The following is a 10000-nucleotide window of genomic DNA, read 5'->3' on the forward strand; positions in this document are numbered from 1 at the left end:
AATTAAATCTTCATCAGAGTACAAAACAAATTCTGGTCACAAAATAGAGCGAAACACCAACGTCAAAGACCTGGGAGTGATCATGTCAGAGGATCTCACCTTCAAGGACCATAACATTGTATCAATCGCATCTGCTAGAAAAATGACAGGATGGATAATGAGAACCTTCAAAACTAGGGAGGCCAAGCCCATGATGACACTCTTCAGGTCACTTGTTCTATCTAGGCTGGAATATTGCTGCACACTAACAGCACCTTTCAAGGCAGGTGAAATTGCTGACCTAGAAAATGTACAGAGAACCTTCACGGCGCGCATAACGGAGATAAAACACCTCAATTACTGGGAGCGCTTGAGGTTCCTGAACCTGTATTCCCTGGAACGCAGGCGGGAGAGATACATGATTATATACACCTGGAAAATCCTAGAGGGACTAGTACCGAACTTGCACACGAAGATCACTCACTACGAAAGCAAAAGACTTGGCAGACGATGCAACATCCCCCCAATGAAAAGCAGGGGTGTCACTAGCACGTTAAGAGACCATACAATAAGTGTCAGGGGCCCGAGACTGTTCAACTGCCTCCCAGCATACATAAGGGGGATTACCAACAGACCCCTGGCAGTCTTCAAGCTGGCACTGGACAAGCACCTAAAGTCGGTTCCTGACCAGCCGGGCTGTGGCTCGTACGTTGGTTTGCGTGCAGCCAGCAGCAACAGCCTGGTTGATCAGGCTCTGATTCACCAGGAGGCCTGGTCACAGACCGATCCGCGGGGGCGTTGACCCCCGGAACTCTCTCCAGGTAAACTCCAGGTAATATATGAGAGAGAGAGATAATGGACCCCAGTAAAAATAAGTCACTGACTTTTCTTTTTTTTTCTTCTTTTTTTTTGGGTTATCCTAGGTAATCTTCATATACGCTGCTATGTATGACCATTTATGTCACAATTTATGTGTACCTGTACCTAAATAAAAACTTACTTACGTAATATACAAAATATACTGCACAATGACTTGAGCACACAGGTAGGTCCCCCCACCAAATCCTTCGATAGCTCAGTTGGTAGAGCGGTGGACTGTAGTTGGCACTTGAAACAGACATCCATAGGTCACTGGTTCGAATCCGGTTCGAAGGATATTTCTTTTTTATTCAGTATTTTGGGGTGTTCCTGTGGCCATGATGAGGTGAGGTGTACTTGTGTTCTTGATGGGGTGAGGTGTACTTGTGTTCTTGATGGGGTGAGGTGTACTTGTGTTCTTGATGGGGTGAGGTGTACTTGTGTTCTTGATGGGATGAGGTGTACTTGTGTTCTTGATGGGATGAGGTGTACTTGTGTTCTTGATGGGGTGAGGTGTACTTGTGTTCTTGATGGGGTGAGGTGTACTTGTGTTCTTGATGGGGTGAGGTGTACTTGTGTTCTTGATGGGATGAGGTGTACTTGTGTTCTTGATGGGGTGAGGTGTACTTGTGTTCTTGATGGGATGAGGTGTACTTGTGTTCTTGATGGGGTGAGGTGTACTTGTGTTCTTGATGGGGTGAGGTGTACTTGTGTTCTTGATGGGGTGAGGTGTACTTGTGTTCTTGATGGGGTGAGGTGTACTTGTGTTCTTGATGAGGTGAGGTGTTCTTGATGGGATGAGGTGTACTTGTGTTCTTGATGGGGTGAGGTGTACTTGTGTTCTTGATGGGGTGAGGTGTACTTGTGTTCTTGATGGGGTGAGGTGTACTTGTGTTCTTGATGGGGTGAGGTGTACTTGTGTTCTTGATGAGGTGAGGTGTTCTTGATGGGATGAGGTGTACTTGTGTTCTTGATGGGGTGAGGTGTACTTGTGTTCTTGATGGGGTGAGGTGTTCTTGATGGGATGAGGTGTACTTGTTCTTGATGGGATGAGGTGTACTTGTGTTCTTGATGGGGTGAGGTGTTCTTGATGAGGTGAGGTGTACTTGTGTTCGTGATGGTATGAGGTGTACTTGTGTTCTTGATGGGGTGAGGGGTTCTTGATGGGATGAGGTGTACTTGTGTTCTTGATGGGATGAGGTGTACTTGTGTTCTTGATGGGGTGAGGTGTTCTTGATGGGATGAGGTGTACTTGTGTTCTTGATGGGATTGAGGTGTACTTGTGTTCTTGATGGGATGAGGTGTACTTGTGTTCTTGATGGGGTGAGGTGTACTTGTGTTCTTTATGAGGTGAGGTGTACTAGTGTTCTTGATGGGGTGAGATGTTCTTGATGAGGTGAGGTGTACTTGTGTTCTTGATGGGATGAGGTGTACTTGTGTTCTTGATGGGATGAGGTGTACTTGTGTTCTTGATGGGGTGAGGTGTACTTGTGTTCTTGATGAGGTGAGGTGTACTTGTGTTCTTGATGAGGTGAGGTGTACTTGTGTTCTTGATGAGGTGAGGTGTACTTGTGTTCTTGATGGGATGAGGTGTACTTGTGTTCTTGATGGGATGAGGTGTTCTTGATGAGGTGAGGTGTACTTGTGTTCTTGATGAGGTGAGGTGTACTTGTGTTCTTGATGAGGTGAGGTGTACTTGTGTTCTTGATGAGGTGAGGTGTACTTGTGTTCTTGATGGGATGAGGTGTACTAGTGTTCTTGATGGGGTGAGGTGTTCTTGATGAGGTGAGGTGTACTTGTGTTCTTGATGAGGTGAGGTGTACTTGTGTTCTTGATGAGGTGAGGTGTACTTGTGTTCTTGATGAGGTGAGGTGTACTTATGTTCTTGATGAGGTGAGGTGTACTTGTGTTCTTGATGAGGTGAGGTGTACTTGTGTTCTTGACGGGATGAGGTGTTCTTGATGAGGTGAGGTGTACTTGTGTTCTTGATGGGATGAGGTGTACTTGTGTTCTTGATGAGGTGAGGTGTACTTGTGTTCTTGACGGGATGAGGTGTACTTGTGTTCTTGATGGGATGAGGTGTACTTGTGTTCTTGATGGGATGAGGTGTACTTGTGTTCTTGATGGGATGAGGTGTTCTTGTGTTCTTGACGGGATGAGGTGTACTTGTGTTCTTGATGGGATGAGGTGTACTTGTGTTCTTGATGGGATGAGGTGTACTTGTGTTCTTGATGGGATGAGGTGTTCTTGATGAGGTGAGGTGTATTGTGTTCTTGATGAGGTGAGGTGTACTTGTGTTCTTGACGGAATGAGGTGTACTAGTGTTCTTGATGGGATGAGGTGTTCTTGATGAGGTGAGGTGTACTTGTGTTCTTGACGGGATGAGGTGTACTAGTGTTCTTGATGGGATGAGGTGTTCTTGATGAGGTGAGGTGTACTTGTGTTCTTGATGAGGTGAGGTGTACTTGTGTTCTTGATGGGATGAGGTGTACTAGTGTTCTTGATGGGATGAGGTGTTCTTGATGCGTTGAGGTGTACTTGTGTTCTTGATGGGATGAGGTGTACTTATGTTCTTGATGGGATGAGGTGTTCTTGATGAGGTGAGGTGTACTTGTGTTCTTGATGGGATGAGGTGTACTTGTGTTCTTGATGGGATGAGGTGTTCTTGATGAGGTGAGGTGTACTAGTGTTCTTGATGGGATGAGGTGTACTTGTGTTCTTGATGGGATGAGGTGTTCTTGATGAGGTGAGGTGTACTTGTGTTCTTGATGGGATGAGGTGTACTTGTGTTCTTGATGGGATGAGGTGTTCTTGATGAGGTGAGGTGTACTAGTGTTCTTGATGGGATGAGGTGTACTTGTGTTCTTGATGGGATGAGGTGTTCTGGATGAGGTGAGGTGTACTTGTGTTCTTGATGGGATGAGGTGTTCTTGATGAGGTGAGGTGTACTTGTGTTCTTGATGGGATGAGGTGTACTTATGTTCTTGATGGGGTGAGGTGTTCTTGATGAGGTGAGGTGTACTTGTGTTCTTGATGGGGTGAGGTGTACTTGTGTTCTTGATGGGGTGAGGTGTACTTGTGTTCTTGATTTGATGAGGTGTACTTGTGTTCTTGATGGGATGAGGTGTTCTTGATGAGGTGAGGTGTACTAGTGTTCTTGATGGGATGAGGTGTACTTGTGTTCTTGATGGGATGAGGTGTTCTTGATGAGGTGAGGTGTACTTGTGTTCTTGATGGGATGAGGTGTTCTTGATGAGGTGAGGTGTACTTGTGTTCTTGATGGGATGAGGTGTTCTTGATGAGGTGAGGTGTACTTGTGTTCTTGATGGGGTGAGGTGTACTTGTGTTCTTGATGGGATGAGGTGTTCTTGATGAGGTGAGGTGTACTTGTGTTCTTGATGTAATGAGGTGTACTTATGTTCTTGATGGGATGAGGTGTTCTTGATTAGGTGAGGTGTACTTGTGTTCTTGATGGGATGAGGTGTTCTTGATGAGGTGAGGTGTACTTGTGTTCTTGATGGGATGAGGTGTACTTGTGTTCTTGATGGGATGAGGTGTTCTTGATGAGGTGAGGTGTTCTTGATGGGGTGAGGTGTTCTTGATGGGATGAGGTGTACTTGTGTTCTTGATGGGATGAGGTGAGGTGTACTTGTGTTCTTGATGAGGTGAGGTGTACTTGTGTTCTCGATGGGATGAGGTGTTCTTGATGAGGTGAGGTGTACTAGTGTTCTTGATGGGATGAGGTGTTCTTGATGAGGTGAGGTGTACTAGTGTTCTTGATGGGATGAGGTGTTCTTGATGAGGTGAGGTGTACTTGTGTTCTTGATGGGATGAGGTGTTCTTGATGAGGTGAGGTGTACTAGTGTTCTTGATGGGATGAGGTGTTCTTGATGAGGTGAGGTGTACTTGTGTTCTTGACGGGATGAGGTGTACTTGTGTTCTTGATGGGATGAGGTGTACTTGTGTTCTTGATGGGATGAGGTGTACTTGTGTTCTTGATGGGATGAGGTGTACTTGTGTTCTTGATGGGATGAGGTGTACTTGTGTTCTTGATGGGATGAGGTGTACTTGTGTTCTTGATGAGGTGAGGTGTACTTGTGTTCTTGATGGGGTGAGGTGTTCTTGATGAGGTGAGGTGTTCTTGTGTTCTTGATGGGATGAGGTGTACTTGTGTTCTTGATGGGATGAGGTGTACTTGTGTTCTTGATGGGATGAGGTGTACTTGTGTTCTTGATGAGGTGAGGTGTACTTGTGTTCTTGACGGGATGAGGTGTACTTGTGTTCTTGATGGGATGAGGTGTACTTGTGTTCTTGACGGGATGAGGTGTTCTTGATGAGGTGAGGTGTACTTGTGTTCTTGATGGGATGAGGTATACTTGTGTTCTTGATGGGATGAGGTGTTCTTGATGAGGTGAGGTGTACTTGTGTTCTTGATGGGATGAGGTGTACTTGTGTTCTTGATGGGATGAGGTGTTCTTGATGAGGTGAGGTGTACTTGTGTTCTTGATGGGATGAGGTGTACTTGTGTTCTTGATGGGATGAGGTGTACTTGTGTTCTTGATGGGATGAGGTGTTCTTGATGAGGTGAGGTGTACTTGTGTTCTTGATGAGGTGAGGTGTACTTGTGTTCTTGATGGGATGAGGTGTACTTGTGTTCTTGACGGGATGAGGTGTACTTGTGTTCTTGATGAGGTGAGGTGTACTTGTGTTCTTGATGAGGTGAGGTGTACTTGTGTTCTTGATGGGATGAGGTGTTCTTGATGAGGTGAGGTGTACTTGTGTTCTTGATGGGATGAGGTGTACTTGTGTTCTTGATGGGATGAGGTGTACTTGTGTTCTAGACGGGATGAGGTGTACTTGTGTTCTTGATGGGGTGAGGTGTACTTGTGTTCTTGATGAGGTGAGGTGTACTTGTGTTCTTGATGAGGTGAGGTGTACTTGTGTTCTTGATGGGGTGAGGTGTACTTGTGTTCTTGATGAGCTGAGGTGTACTTGTGTTCTTGATGAGGTGAGGTGTACTTGTGTTCTTGATGAGGTGAGGTGAGGTGTACTTGTGTTCTTGATGGGATGAGGTGTACTTGTGTTCTTGATGGGATGAGGTGTACTTGTGTTCTTGATGGGATGAGGTGTACTTGTGTTCTTGATGGGATGAGGTGTACTTGTGTTCTTGATGGGATGAGGTGTACTTGTGTTCTTGATGGGATGAGGTGTACTTGTGTTCTTGATGGGGTGAGGTGTACTTGTGTTCTTGATGGGATGAGGTGTACTTGTGTTCTTGATGGGATGAGGTGTACTTGTGTTCTTGATGGGATGAGGTGTACTTGTGTTCTTGATGGGATGAGGTGTACTTGTGTTCTTGATGGGATGAGGTGTACTTGTGTTCTTGACGGGATGAGGTGTACTTGTGTTCTTGATGGGATGAGGTGTTCTTGATGAGGTGAGGTGTACTTGTGTTCTTGATGGGATGAGGTGTACTTGTGTTCTTGATGGGGTGAGGTGTACTTGTGTTCTTGATGGGGTGAGGTGTACTTGTGTTCTTGATGGGATGAGGTGTACTTGTGTTCTTGATGGGGTGAGGTGTACTTGTGTTCTTGATGAGGTGAGGTGTACTTGTGTTCTTGATGGGATGAGGTGTACTTGTGTTCTTGATGGGGTGAGGTGTACTTGTGTTCTTGATGGGATGAGGTGTACTTGTGTTCTTGATGAGGTGAGGTGTACTTGTGTTCTTGATGGGATGAGGTGTACTTGTGTTCTTGATGGGGTGAGGTGTACTTGTGTTCTTGTGAGGTGTACTTGCGTTCTTGACGGGATGCGGTGTACTTGTGTTCTTGATGGGATGTGGTGTTCTTGATGAGGTGAGGTGTACTTGTGTTCTTGACGGGATGAGGTGTACTTGTGTTCTTGATGAGGTGAGGTGTACTTGTGTTCTTGATGAGGTGAGGTGTACTTGTGTTCTTGATGAGGTGAGGTGTACTTGTGTTCTTGATGGGTGAGGTGACTTGGTTCTTGTACTTGTGTTCTTGATGGGATGAGTGTGTACTTGTGTTCTTGATGGGATGAGGTGTACTTGTGTTCTTGATGAGGTGAGGTGTACTTGTGTTCTTGATGGGATGAGGTGTACTTGTGTTCTTGATGGGGTGAGGTGTACTTGTGTTCTTGATGGGATGAGGTGTACTTGTGTTCTTGATGGGGTGAGGTGTACTTGTGTTCTTGATGGGGTGAGGTGTACTTGTGTTCTTGATGGGGTGAGGTGTACTTGTGTTCTTGATGAGGTGAGGTGTACTTGTGTTCTTGATGGGGTGAGGTGTACTTGTGTTCTTGATGAGGTGAGGTGTACTTGTGTTCTTGATGAGGTGAGGTGTACTTGTGTTCTTGATGGGATGAGGTGTACTTGTGTTCTTGATGGGGTTGAGGTGCTCCTGTGTTCTTGATGGGGTTGAGGTGCTCCTGTGTTCTTGATGGGGTTGAGGTGCTCCTGTGTTCTTGATAGGGTTGAGGTGCTCCTGTGTTCTTGATGGGGTTGAGGTGCTCCTGTGTTCCTGATTGAGTGAGCTGTTGTAGTGACTTTTTTTTCAGTTTTGGTCAAAAGTACAGAGATGTTCATGCCGGCTTTCTGGAAGAACTGTGTACTGTATGGCAACTGCCGTAATTCCACAAGGGGCTATTAACTCTTCCTAAGTGATTATGTCTTCAGTGACTTTGAGTTTCTAAATATTTCTTATTCTTGTAATATTTCCAGTTTTAGAGGATTGGTCTGAGACCAAGCCGCGGAGGCAGTAATCCCCTGAACCATAAATTATATATATATATATATATATATATATATATATATATATATATATATATATATATATATATATATATATATATATATATATATATATATATATATATATATATATATATATATATATATATATATATATATATATATATATACATATATATATATATATAAATTATACATATATATATATATATATATATATATATGTATAATTTATATATATATATATGTATAATATATATATAATTTATATATATATATATATATATATATATATATATATATATATATATATATATATATATATATATATATATATATATATATATATATTCAACAAGTCGGTCGTCTCCCACCGAGGCAGGGTGACCCAAAAAAGAAAGAAAATCCCCAAAAAGAAAATACTTTCATCATTCAACACTTTCACCACACTCACACATTATCACTGCTTTTGCAGAGGTGCTCAGAATACAACAGTTTAGAAGCATATACGTATAAAGATACACAACATATCCCTCCAAACTGCCAATATCCCAAACCCCTCCTTTAAAGTGCAGGCATTGTACTTCCCATTTCCAGGACTCAAGTCCGACTATATGAAAATAACCGGTTTCCCTGAATCCCTTCACTAAATATTACCCTGCTCACACTCCAACAGATCGTCAGGTCCCAAGTATTATTCGTCTCCATTCACTCCTATCTAATACGCTCATGCACGCTTGCTGGAAGTCCAAGTCCCTCTCCCACAAAACCTCCTTTCCAACCCTTTCGAGGACGACCCATACCCCTCTTTCCTTCCCCTATAGATTTATATGCTTTCCATGTCATTTTACTTTGATCCATTCTCTCTAAATGACCAAACCACCTCAACAACTCCTCTTCTGCCCTCTGACTAATGCTTTTATTAACTCCACACCTTCTCCTAATTTCCACACTCCGATTTTTCTGCATAATATTTACACCACACATTGCCCTTAGACAGGACATCTCCACTGCCTCCAACCGTCTCCTCGCTGCTGCATTTACCACCCAAGCTTCACATCCATATAAGAATGTTGGTACTACTATACTTTCATACATTCCCTTCTTTGCCTCCATAGATAACGTTTTTTGACTCCACATATACCTCAACGCACCACTCACCTTTTTTCCCTCATCAATTCTATGATTAACCTCATCCTTCATAAATCCATCCGCCGACACTTCAACTCCCAAGTATCTGAAAACATTCACTTCTTCCATACTCCTCCCCAATTTGATATCCAATTTTTCTTTATCTAAATCATTTGATACCCTCATCACCTTACTCTTTTCTATGTTCACTTTCAACTTTCTGCCTTTACACACATTCTCAAACTCATCCACTAACCTTTGCAATTTTTCTTTAGAATCTCCCATAAGCACAGTATCATCAGCAAAAAGTAACTGTATGAATTCCCATTTTGAATTTGATTCCCCATAATTTAATCCCACCCCTCTCCCGAACACCCTAGCATTTACTTCTTTTACAACCCCATCTATAAATATATTAAACAACCATGGTGACATTACACATCCCTGTCTAAGACCTACTTTTACCGGGAAGTATTCTCCCTCTCTTCTACATACCCTAACCTGAGCCTCACTATCCTCATAAAAGATCTTTACAGCATTTAGTAACTTAAAACCTATTCCATATACTTGCAACATCTGCCACATTGCTCCTCTATCCACTCTATCCTATGCCTTTTCTAAATCCATAAATGCAATAAAAACTTCGATACCTTTATCTAAATACTGTTCACATATATGCTTCAATGTAAACACTTGATCTACACATCCCCTACCCACTCTGAAACCTCCTTGCTCATCCGCAATCCTACATTCTGTCTTACCTCTAATTCTTTCAATTATAACCCTACCGTACACTTTTCCTGGTATACTCAGTAAACTTATTCCTCTATAATTTTTAGTCTCTTTTGTCCCCTTTCCCTTTATATAAAGGGACTATACATGCTCTCCGCCAATCCCTAGGTACCTTCCCCTCTTTCATACATTTATTAAACAAAAGTACCAACCACTCCAACACTATATCCCCCCCTGCTTTTAACATTTCTGTCATGATCCCATCAGTTCCAGCTGCTTTACCCCCTTTCATTCTACGTAATGCCTCACGTACCTCCACCACACTTACATTCTGCTCTTCTTCACTCCTAAAAGATGGTATACCTCCCTGGCCAGTGCATGAAATTACCGCCTCCCTTTCTTCCTCAACATTTAAAAGTTCCTCAAAATATTCTCGCCATCTACCTAATACCTCCCTCTCCCCATCTACTAACTCCCCTACTCTGTTTTTAACTGACAAATCCATACTTTCCCTAGGCTTTCTTAACTTGT

At 43.1% G+C, this 10000-nt stretch overlaps 2 protein-coding genes and 1 non-coding gene across 3 annotated transcripts in view; all 3 read left to right on the forward strand.

Moving 5' to 3' along the window:
* Bet5 (blocked early in transport 5) overlaps nucleotides 1–10000 on the forward strand; it is a 550922-nt gene that overhangs the window by 280928 nt on the left and 259994 nt on the right. The gene's annotated exons all lie outside the window — the stretch shown is intronic.
* LOC128705167 (probable ATP-dependent DNA helicase HFM1) overlaps nucleotides 1–10000 on the forward strand; it is a 163062-nt gene that overhangs the window by 50595 nt on the left and 102467 nt on the right. The window lies entirely within an intron of this gene.
* On the forward strand, nucleotides 1044–1134 carry TRNAY-GUA (transfer RNA tyrosine (anticodon GUA)). The gene is given in 2 exon segments: nucleotides 1044–1080; nucleotides 1099–1134. It is a non-coding gene; the product is annotated as a tRNA-Tyr (tRNA).

Source organism: Cherax quadricarinatus, chromosome 1 (assembly GCF_038502225.1).
Source record: "Cherax quadricarinatus isolate ZL_2023a chromosome 1, ASM3850222v1, whole genome shotgun sequence".
Lineage (NCBI taxonomy): Eukaryota > Metazoa > Arthropoda > Malacostraca > Decapoda > Parastacidae > Cherax > Cherax quadricarinatus.